This window comes from Bombina bombina, chromosome 3 (assembly GCF_027579735.1).
Source record: "Bombina bombina isolate aBomBom1 chromosome 3, aBomBom1.pri, whole genome shotgun sequence".
NCBI classification, from domain to species: domain Eukaryota; kingdom Metazoa; phylum Chordata; class Amphibia; order Anura; family Bombinatoridae; genus Bombina; species Bombina bombina.
In genome coordinates this window covers 633,424,890-633,436,367 of record NC_069501.1, presented here as the reverse complement: position 1 = coordinate 633,436,367, position 11,478 = coordinate 633,424,890, and positions in this window count along the sequence as shown.

The window sequence follows — 11,478 nt, the reverse complement described above, 5'->3', positions numbered from 1 at the left end:
TTGACGAAAATCTTTAGTTGCAAACAGACAGCTCGGGCTGTGCAATTCAATGCAAGGATCAAAAGCAAAAAATAATGTTAAATGAGCAGCACATTATATTCGTGTGTGCTAGCTGAGACAATGTATCGCTTTGTCCAATTATGAAACAATTGTAGTAAACCTGTGTTGATTGTTGCAATTGATTACCAAGACCGTTAACCCCTTACATTCGCAAGACTCATCGTTATAAATAAAACATAAGCTAGACAGTTCTAGCAATAACAAACTCACTTGATTCTGAGAATGAAATCCAATGTCAGATGAGATCCAATGTCAGATGAGATCCAGGAAAACGGAACTGTTATATTCACTGTTAGTAGCGCAATTTGTAGCAACAGTCACAGATACTGCCTGTGTTCATAGCAGCATCACGGCTTGTTACACAGGTGTTGAGAAGGGCTCCCCTGCTAAGCCCTCGTTTGTAATGATAAGTAAACAGAAATTAGTTCAACACCTCTGATTGTAACAAAAATAGAACCCAATAATCGAAAAAACAGAAAGGCTGATGAAATAAGTGTTAAAACTTCACCTTTAATTGAAATTCCGTGAGTAAAAAACAAAGGCACAGCACACAGACCTGACTACCGCTGACGCGTTTCCTGCCCTATTGGGCACTTCATCAGAGCTACCTAACAGGTGTGTAAGGACTCCTTAAAAACAGGATGTAAGCCCTGCACACCTGCTGCATAATTAATTATAACAAAAAATGGAAATTTTGTGTGTATTGTGAAATAAACATCCAATCCAACGTGTAAAACAATAATAAACATTATGCATAATAAATAAACTTGAAAATATCGATCATAAACAAAAAAATATATACATTATTATACACTAAGACTATGCTTTCATATAAAATTGTATCATTCAATAGGCACATTAAAAACGATAGTACAATTCAATGTGTGGGGGATAACGATTCTTACTGTAACTAAATACATGAATATTCGTCAATTAATAACATCCCAGTGTACTGAAGTTAATTTAAACATGTTGAAAACATATAATATGGAAATACAAAGAGGGAACTGATATTCTAATATACCTTAGTAAATAAATGATGTGAAATGTACATTGTATATACATATATTAGGTAACACACAGAGAGCATAAGCAGTTAAGTTTACCAATGTGTATTACATCATATAAAAGTCAAATGCTATAAAGTATAAACACATTCAAAAAACACATACTGCCTGCTCTCCGGGTGACCAAACTTGAATAGTTTATCACTAAGATTTTATATATAATCTGGGCGATATCAGAATTTATATCTATTATAAGATCCAGATCCTAGGTCTATGTATTGTCAATGAACAATTTGATGTCACTTATTTTATTAATACCAAAAGGAGCACCGGTTTTTAAAGTGTGAATCCAGTAAACTTCTCGTTTACTCAGTGCTGCATATCTATTGCCTCCTCTGGGTCCTAGTTTAACTACCTCAATCCCTTGGAATGTAAAACCAGCTGAACTATTTCCATGTAAAGCAAAGTGCTTAGCCACAGGGGTTTTGGGAATTTCTGCTTCCAGGGAAAGTAAATGCTCTCTTATGCGATCTTTGAGCATTCTAGATGTTAACCCTGTATATTGATAATTACAAGACTTGCAGGTCAAAAGATATATAACAAAAGTAGAAGTGCAAGTAATATGCTCTTTAATCTTAAATGTTTGTCCTGTACAAGTCGAGGTAAAAGTATCGCCACATGTGACATAGCTACAACTCTTACAAGGTCTGACATTGCATTTATAAAAGCCTGGTTTAGATGTTAACCAATTAGTTGACTGTGTGGTGTGTAAGCTCTTCTTGCTAAAATCCTTTCTAGCCATATCACCAATGGTTTTAGCTTTACGAGAGATAAAATTACATTTACTAGAGATGTGTTTTAGATCTGAATCCCTATCTAGGATTGGTAATCTATTCCTAATAATTCTACTGATGTCATCAAATTGTCTGCTATAAGATGTAATAAAATTCACACCATCTTTTAATCCAATATCTTTAACCTTATCTTTCAGTAGACTATTTCTATCAAAATTACTCACTTGTTCCGATATCTTCAACAAACTTTGTTCATCATAGCCTCTCTCTTTCAGTCTAATAGTTAGATCTTCTGCATGTTTCTTATAACTCTCTATGTTGCTACAATTCCTCCGTAATCTGATATATTGACCTTTTGGTATCCCCTTTTTTAAGTGAAATGGGTGGCAAGAATCTGCTCTAAGAATAGTATTACCAGAGATCTCTTTCCTAAAGACCTCAGTAACAATGCCCTCTGCACTGTGACTAAGTTTAACATCTAAATATGGTATGGCATCCTTAGAGTGACTAAATGTAAAACTTAAGTTAGCATCATTCTGATTTAGATATTGCACAAATTTAACTAAGATTCTATCGTCTCCACTCCATAATAAAAGCATATCATCTATAAAGCGTGTATAATAGGTGATATGCTTCTTAAATGGATTTGCAACATTGAACAATTTTTTGTCCTCAAATTCAGCTAGATAGAGATTAGCATACGAGGGGGCAAATTTAGCCCCCATCGCAGTGCCTCTCTGCTGTAGGAAATACATGCCATCAAAAATAAAATAATTATGATGTAGCAAAAAGCTGGTTACTTGCAACATAAATTCTATTAGGCCTGAATCATAGTTCGAGTATTTAGACAGCATAGCTTTCATAGCCAATAAACCTTTATCGTGTGGTATACAAGAATATAAGGACACAGCATCTATTGTTACAAAGTTACAATCTGTATCACATTTACATTCTTGCAAAGACCTGATCAGGTGTTTGGTGTCACGTAAGAAACCTGGTAAAGATTGGACAACTGGCTGTAATTGTGCATCCAACCATTCCCCCAACCTCTCCCCCAGAGAGCCAATAGCAGATATAATAGGTCTCCCTGGGGGATTGGTTAAGCTTTTATGTACTTTAGGCAGGAACTTGAAAATTGGGATTCTAGGGTGTTCTATATATAATGTATCACATATACTGTTAGTGAAAATGTTTTTTTCTATACCATCATCTAACAAAGAAGAAAGTTCCCTTTGAAATTTGACTGTGGGATTAAAGGTTAATTTTTTATAAGTATCTGTGTCACTCAGCTGTCTCATAGCTTCCTTAAGATATTGTTCTTTATTTAAAACAACAATTGAACCTCCCTTATCAGAATCCACTATCACCAGATCTTTATTGTTAGTTATTTTTTTTAGAGCATTCCATTCCCTCTTATTTAAGTTTCTACGTTTATTTGAACTACTTTTTAAATTCTTCTCAGCTAGTTCTGTTAAATCTTGTTCTACTATGGCATGAAAAACCTCTATGAGGTCTGTACGAGAATTTACTGGATAAAAGGTACTTTTTTTTAAATTTTTAACTACCTGTTGTTTAGTTTTATTTGTCTCATTCTCATTATCCATATTAAGATCACATAATGAAGCAATGTCACATAACTCTGAGAAATTGCATTTTTCATTCAAAGACATAGTTACAGGAGGATCTAGTGGACTCTCATCATTACCCAATGTTGGGTCCTTGCTGAAGTGTTTCTTTAGTGTTATCTTACGGACAAATTTGTTCAAATCCATAATGGTGTCAAAAAGATTAAAGTCTTGTGTAGGTGAAAAGCCCAGACCTTTAGATAACACTACTTTCTCAAACTCATTTAATGGATGGTCCGAAAGGTTAATGATCTTTAGTTCTTGTAATTTTTGTTCTTCTTGAATTTCTGACGGCTTGGATACCTTGGTGCCTGCGAAGGGATAGGCACTTTGCTCTTGTCTTCTGTTGATAGTGATATCACCTCCCCGTTTTTTGGCCGTGCTCCCATCTCTTCTTCAGATCTCGATTTTGTTTTAATAGGTGTAGATGTCAACTTAGGTGTACTAGAAGCCACACTATTTGTGCTTTCACTATGTGAGTCCATGGTATCCAGACTTGTAAAAGTGACCTTTTTGTTCTTTCCTTTATCCTTTTTGCCATTCTTCTTTTTGCCATTATTACTGGATTTATTGTTAGAATTTCTGTTTGTGGTGTTCCAATTATAAACAACTTCCAAATCATAATCTTTGCAATCTCTGCCATACTTCTTATATTTATTAGTAGATAATTCTTCTGCAGTCTTGTCCACAGTTTCCTTCAGTTGTTCTTCAAATGGAGTATATTTCGAATCCTCCTTAAATACATCTAGCTGTAATTGCAGCTGATCCAGTTCTCCCAGTATTGTGTCCCTTTGTTCTCTTTTAAAGGTAACTAGTTTTTCCATTAAGATGATAGAACAATCTGAAAGAGCTTGGTTCCATTCCATCATGAATAGAGGAAACTCTTTATGAAATGCCGGAAATTTTTTTAACCTCAGTCCTCTGGGAATTTTTTTCTCTTTGATATACAAACTTAAAAATTCAATGTCCCACCACAATTTTAGTTCTTTAATGTGCAATTTTTCTTTTTTTGAAAACAATGATCCCAAGTCTACTTTAAAATCAATGTCTGGCGCTGTGCCTTTAAATAAGTTATCAAACAGTCTTTTTCTGTTATTTTCATCCTGGGCAGCCATATCTTATTGGAAAATGTGTCAATCTCCAAAAATAAGAATATACAGATAACAAATTGTTTCAATTTAAAGCCTTAAATCAATTGAATCACAGTCCCTGCAGGTGTATATCGAAATCAGAAATGCAAACAGACAGCTCGGGCTGTGCAATTCAATGCAAGGATCAAAAGCAAAAAATAATGTTAAATGAGCAGCACATTATATTCGTGTGTGCTAGCTGAGACAATGTATCGCTTTGTCCAATTATGAAACAATTGTAGTAAACCTGTGTTGATTGTTGCAATTGATTACCAAGACCGTTAACCCCTTACATTCGCAAGACTCATCGTTATAAATAAAACATAAGCTAGACAGTTCTAGCAATAACAAACTCACTTGATTCTGAGAATGAAATCCAATGTCAGATGAGATCCAATGTCAGATGAGATCCAGGAAAACGGAACTGTTATATTCACTGTTAGTAGCGCAATTTGTAGCAACAGTCACAGATACTGCCTGTGTTCATAGCAGCATCACGGCTTGTTACTTTCTGTTTTTTCGATTATTGGGTTCTATTTTTGTTACAATCAGAGGTGTTGAACTAATTTCTGAAAATCTTTAGTTGCCTGTAAATAGAACTTCAGGGAACGGACTACGTCCAGATTATGCAAAAGTCGTTCCTTCTTTGAAGAAGGATTAGGACATAATGATGGAACAACAATCTCCTGATTGATATTCCTGTTAGAAACTACCTTAGGTAAAAACCCAGGTTTAGTACGCAGAACTACCTTGTCTGAATGGAAAATCAGATAAGGAGAATCACAATGTAAGGCCGATAACTCAGAGACTCTTCGAGCAGAGGAAATAGCCATCAAAAACAGAACTTTCCAAGATAAAAGCTTAATATCAATGGAATGAAGGGGTTCAAACGGAACCCCTTGAAGAACTTTAAGAACCAAGTTTAAGCTCCACGGAGGAGCAACAGTCTTAAACACAGGCTTAATCCTAGCCAAAGCCTGACAAAAAGCCTGGACGTCTGGAACTTCTGCCAGATGTTTGTGTAAGAGAATAGACAGCAGAAATCTGTCCCTTTAACGAACTAGCAGATAAGCCCTTTTCTAAACCCTCTTGTAGAAAAGACAATATCCTAGGAATCCTAACCTTACTCCATGAGTAACTCTTGGATTTGCACCAATATAAATATTTACGCCATATCTTATGGTAAATTTTTCTGGTAACAGGCTTCCGTGCCTGTATTAAGGTATCAATAACCGACTCCGAGAAGCCACGCTTTGATAGAATCAAGCGTTCAATCTCCATGCAGTCAGCCTCAGAGAAATTAGATTTGGATGTTTGAAAGGACCTTGTATTAGAAGGTCCTGCCTCAGAGGTAGAGACCATGGTGGACAGGACGACATGTCCACTAGGTCTGCATACCAGGTCCTGCGTGGCCACGCAGGCGCTATCAGAATCACTGATGCTCTCTCCTGTTTGATCTTGGCAATCAGTCGAGGGAGCATCGGAAATGGTGGAAACACATAAGCCAGGTTGAAAACCCAAGGGGCTGCTAGAGCATCTATCAGCGCCGCTCCCGGGTCCCTGGACCTGGATCCGTAACGAGGAAGCTTGGCGTTCTGGCGAGAAGCCATGAGATCCAGTTCTGGTTTGCCCCAACGATGAACCAGCTGAACGAACACCTCCGGATGAAGTTCCCACTCCCCCGGATGAAAAGTCTGGCGACTTAGAAAGTCTGCCTCCCAGTTCTCCACGCCTGGGATGTAAATCGCTGACAGGTGGCAAGAGTGAGACTCTGCCCAGCGAATTATCCTTGAGACTTCTAACATCGCTAGGGAACTCCTGGTTCCCCCTTGATGGTTGATGTAAGCCACAGTCCTGATGTTGTCCGACTGAAATCTGATGAACCTCAGTGTTGCTAACTGAGGCCAAGCTAGAAGAGCATTGAATATTGCTCTTAACTCCAGAATGTTTATTGGGAGGAGTTTCTCCTCCTGAGTCCACGAACCCTGAGCCTTCAGGGAGTTCCAGACTGCGCCCCAACCTAGAAGGCTGGCATCTGTTGTTACAATCGTCCAATCTGGCCTGCGAAAGGTCATACCCTTGGACAGATGGACCCGAGAAAGCCACCAGAGAAGAGAATCTCTGGTCTCTTGATCCAGATTTAGTAGAGGGGACAAATCTGAGTAATCCCCATTCCACTGACTTAGCATGCATAATTGCAGCGGTCTGAGATGCAGGCGCGCAAATGGCACTATGTCCATTGCCGCTACCATTAAGCCGATTACTTCCATGCACTGAGCCACTGACGGGCGTGGAACGGAATGAAGGACACGGCAAGCATTTAGAAGTTTTGATAACCTGGACTCAGTCAGGTAAATTTTCATCTCTACAGAATCTATAAGAGTCCCTAGGAAGGAGACTCTTGTGAGTGGTAAGAGAGAACTCTTTTCCACGTTCACCTTCCACCCATGCGACCTCAGAAATGCCAGAACTATCTCTGTATGAGACTCGGCAATTTGAAAACTTGACGCTTGTATCAGAATGTCGTCTTGATACGGAGCCACCGCAATGCCTCGCGGTCTTAGAACCGCCAGAAGTGAGCCCAGAACCTTTGCAAAAATTCTCGGGGCCGTAGCTAACCCGAAGGGAAGAGCTACAAACTGGTAATGCCTGTCTAGAAAGGCAAATATTAGGTACCGATAATGATCTTTGTGAATCGGTATGTGAAGGTAGGCATCCTTTAAGTCCACTGTGGTCATGTACTGACCCTCTTGGATCATGGGAAGGATGGTTCGAATAGTTTCCATTTTGAATGATGGAACTCTTAGGAATTTGTTTAAGATCTTTAGGTCCAAGATTGGTCTGAAGGTTCCCTCTTTCTTGGGAACCACAAACAGATTTGAGTAAAATCCTTGCCCTTGTTCCGTCCGCGGAACTGGGTGCATCACTCCCATTACTAGGAGGTCTTGTACACAGCGTAGAAATGCCTCTTTCTTTATTTGGTTTGCTGATAACCTTGAAAGATGAAATCTCCCTTGTGGAGGAGAAGCTTTGAAGTCCAGAAGATATCCCTGAGATATGATCTCCAACGCCCAGGGATCCTGGACATCTCTTGCCCACGCCTGGGCGAAGAGAGAAAGTCTGCCCCCCACTAGATCCGTTTCCGGATAGGGGGCCATCCCTTCATGCTGTCTTAGGGGCAGTAGTAGGTTTTCTGGCCTGCTTGCCCTTGTTCCAGGACTGGTTAGTTTTCCAGGCCTGTCTGTAACGAGCAACAGTTCCTTCCTGTTTTGGAGCGGAGGAAGTTGATGCTGCTCCTGCCTTGAAGTTTTGAAAGGCACGAAAATTAGACTGTTTGGCCTTTGATTTGGCCCTGTCCTGAGGAAGAGTATGACCCTTACCTCCAGTAATGTCAGCGATAATTTCTTTCAAGCCGGGCCCGAATAAGGTTTGCCCCTTGAAAGGAATATTAAGCAATTTAGATTTAGAAGTCACGTCAGCTGACCAGGATTTAAGCCATATCGCTCTGCGCGCCTGGATGGCGAATCCAGAGTTCTTAGCCGTTAGTTTAGTTAAATGTACAATGGCATCAGAAACAAATGCATTAGCTAGCTTAAGTGCTTTAAGCATGTTCATAATTTCATCCAATGGAGCTGTGTGAATGGCCTCTTCTAGAGACTCAAACCAGAATGCCGCAGCAGCAGTGACAGGCGCAATGCATGCAAGGGGCTGTAAGATAAAACCTTGTTGAACAAACATTTTCTTAAGGTAACCTAATTTTTTATACATTGGATCCGAAAAAGCACAACTATCCTCCACTGGGATAGTCGTACGCTTAGCTAAAGTAGAAACTGCTCCCTCCACCTTAGGGACCGTCTGCCATAGGTCCCGTGTAGTGGCGTCTATTGGAAACATTTTCCTAAATATAGGAGGTGGGGAAAAGGGCACACCGGGTCTATCCCACTCCTTGCTAATAATTTCTGTAAGCCTTTTAGGTATAGGAAAAACGTCAGTACACACCGGCACCGCATAGTATCTATCCAGCCTACATAATTTCTCTGGAATTGCAACTGTGTTACAGTCATTCAGAGCAGCCAATACCTCCCCTAGCAATACACAGAGGTTCTCAAGCTTAAATTTAAAATTAGAGATCTCTGAATCCGGTTTCCCTGGATCAGATCCGTCACCCACAGAATGAAGCTCTCCGTCCTCATGTTCTGCAAACTGTGACGCAGTATCGGACATGGCTCTCACAGCACCAGCGCGTTCTGTCCTTATTCCAGAGCAATCGCGCTTGCCTCTTAATTCTGGCAATTTAGATAATACTTCTGTCAGGGTATTATTCATAATAGTAGCCATGTCTTGTAAAGTTATTTGTATGGGCGTCTCTGATGTACTTGGCACCACAATATCACGCGCCTCCTGAGCGGGAGGCGAAGGTACTGACACGTGAGGAGAGTTAGTCGGCATAACTTCCCCCTCGTTATCTGGTGATAATTCCTTTACAGATAAAGACTGACCTTTATTATTTAAAGTGAAATCAATACATTTAGTACACATATTTCTATGGGGCTCCACACTGGCCTTCAAACATAGTGAACAAACAGATTCATCTGTGTCAGACATGTTTAAACAGACTAGCAATGAGACTAGCAAGCTTGGAACACTCTAAAATAAATTTACAAGCAATATAGAAAACGCTACTGCGCCTTTAAGAAGCACAAACTGTCACAGTTGAAATAACAATGAACCAAATCAGTTATAGCAACCAAATTTTCACAGTAAATGTATTAAGTTAGCAGAGCATTGCACCCACTTGCAAATGGATGATTAACCCCTTAATACCCAAAATGGATAATCAAAGAGAGAAAAAAATGTTTTTAACACAGTCAACAACACTGTCACAGGTCTGCTGTGACTGATTACCTCCCTCAAAAATGACTTTTGAAGTCCCTTGAGCTCTCTAGAGACGTCCTGGGTCATGCAGGAAGAAGCAGGAAGACTGAGACTGAATTTTTACTGCGCAAAAAATAGGCCCCTCCCACTCATTATTACAACAGTGGGAACCTCAGTTAACTGTTTCTATGCAGAAATATAAGTCAGCCATGTGGAAAATTCATGCCCCAATAAGTTTCATCACCAATGTACCTCACAAAAAACGATTAAACATGCCAGCAAACGTTTTAAACATCCTTTTTTTTTTTTTTTTTTTTTTATTTTAAATTTTTTATTGAGGGAGAAATAAGTATATAAATATGTACAGGACAGATAAAGTCAGCCATATAACAATCATTTGGTTGAATACTAACAAAGCTAATCCTCATTTTTTAACCCCTAATAACATTGTTACAGGCCACATTTGGACCTTTTCTGCTTTCTTGAATGTCCAGGGGATTTTATTACACCTAAATAAAACTAAGCAAACAAAAAAAAAACAAACAGATAACAATGTGATTATTTCAGAGTCCATATGTTCAGGCACACTGGTTGTCATATTAGCGCAGTCCTAGGATCTTATGGAGCCAGTATAAACATTTGCACAATTATATGTAATGAAATAGGGTAACATATACACATTGCAGCTTTGCCCATTAGCTAATCATATGGGGGCATTGAAAAATTGCATCTTGGAGAGAGGGCAACAATATAAATGTGCGGCTACCGATTGCTGATATGGGGATACCTGGGCCATTACTAAGTGCAATAAAGGAGGGTTGCTGCCAAATATGATGACTCAGGTTCAGGTGTTTACAAGCGCCAACATTGTTCATGCATTTTACAGGGTTTAAAGGAGGCAAACAAACATTTTACAGGTTTTGAGGAAGGTTACCATAGAGAGAAAGCTTTTGGGGGACATTATGCAAAATAGACTTAACGTAATAGCACAGGTTTAGCTGAGTGAGATGAGTTTTGGGCATGCAAAAATGCTATGGTTTTCAGCCTGTGTCCAGTTGTGTGCTCCACGAGGTTATATCTGATATGCCGTCAGTGGGGTTATTTGGCTTAATAATCTCATGCTCGTATGGATCTGATGTTAAGTGCACATTGTGAAGGCGCAGTCCCAGAGCGATAGCGACTATCCCCACTTCTGAGCCTCTCTCCTCCTCTAGCTTACTGTATGGGAAAAGTCGTGGAGTGACAGCCAATGCACCTTTGATATGTTCCTGCACTGCGAGCAGCTCTGGTGGTGCTGTTATTAGTTGGGCTTTACTGCGATGCAAAACAGGGCCTTTGTCGCTACTCTTCATCTCGGCTAGTATAGTCCCTGCTGATTCCCCGTGTTCCGATAGGAGCCATGTGGGCACATCGGTCAGCTGTATGGTATGCGGGTGGCCTCCAGCCGCCCCCGAGCCCCCCAGCACCGTCTGTGAGCCATATGACGCTTCCTCTCTGCTATATATGAGGTGATCGGGCCCCCGGGGGACATCGGCAACCACCTGTGGCTGTGGTAGGGCGGGTAAAGGTAAGGGTAAAGGTCTCACCTCCATTATTGCTCCTCTCTGGGCTCCATTTTTTGTTCCGGGCTCTGCAATACATGGATTTGATGTGGCAGAGTGTAAACCTGTGGCCAGCGCTCTCTGTAGCGACCTGACAAGGCTGGTTGTGGCATATTTTGTCAAGCAGCCTGTCCAGCTTAGCGAAGCGTAAATTGAGTTCCTGTTCCAGTTCTATCTCCCAAGCGGCCGCCATTTTAGAGTAGTCCATTACCCGGTAGCTTGCTGAACAGAGTTCATTCATGATGTACGCTTAGTAATAATATGTTGAGGTGTGCAATGTTGCTTCTGCAGTGTTGTTTAGAAGGACAGTAAGGCAGTCTCCCGCTGCCGGCACTGGTAACCCGGAGGAGCCGGGGGGGGGGGGGGTTGCTACCTATGTGTAGGCC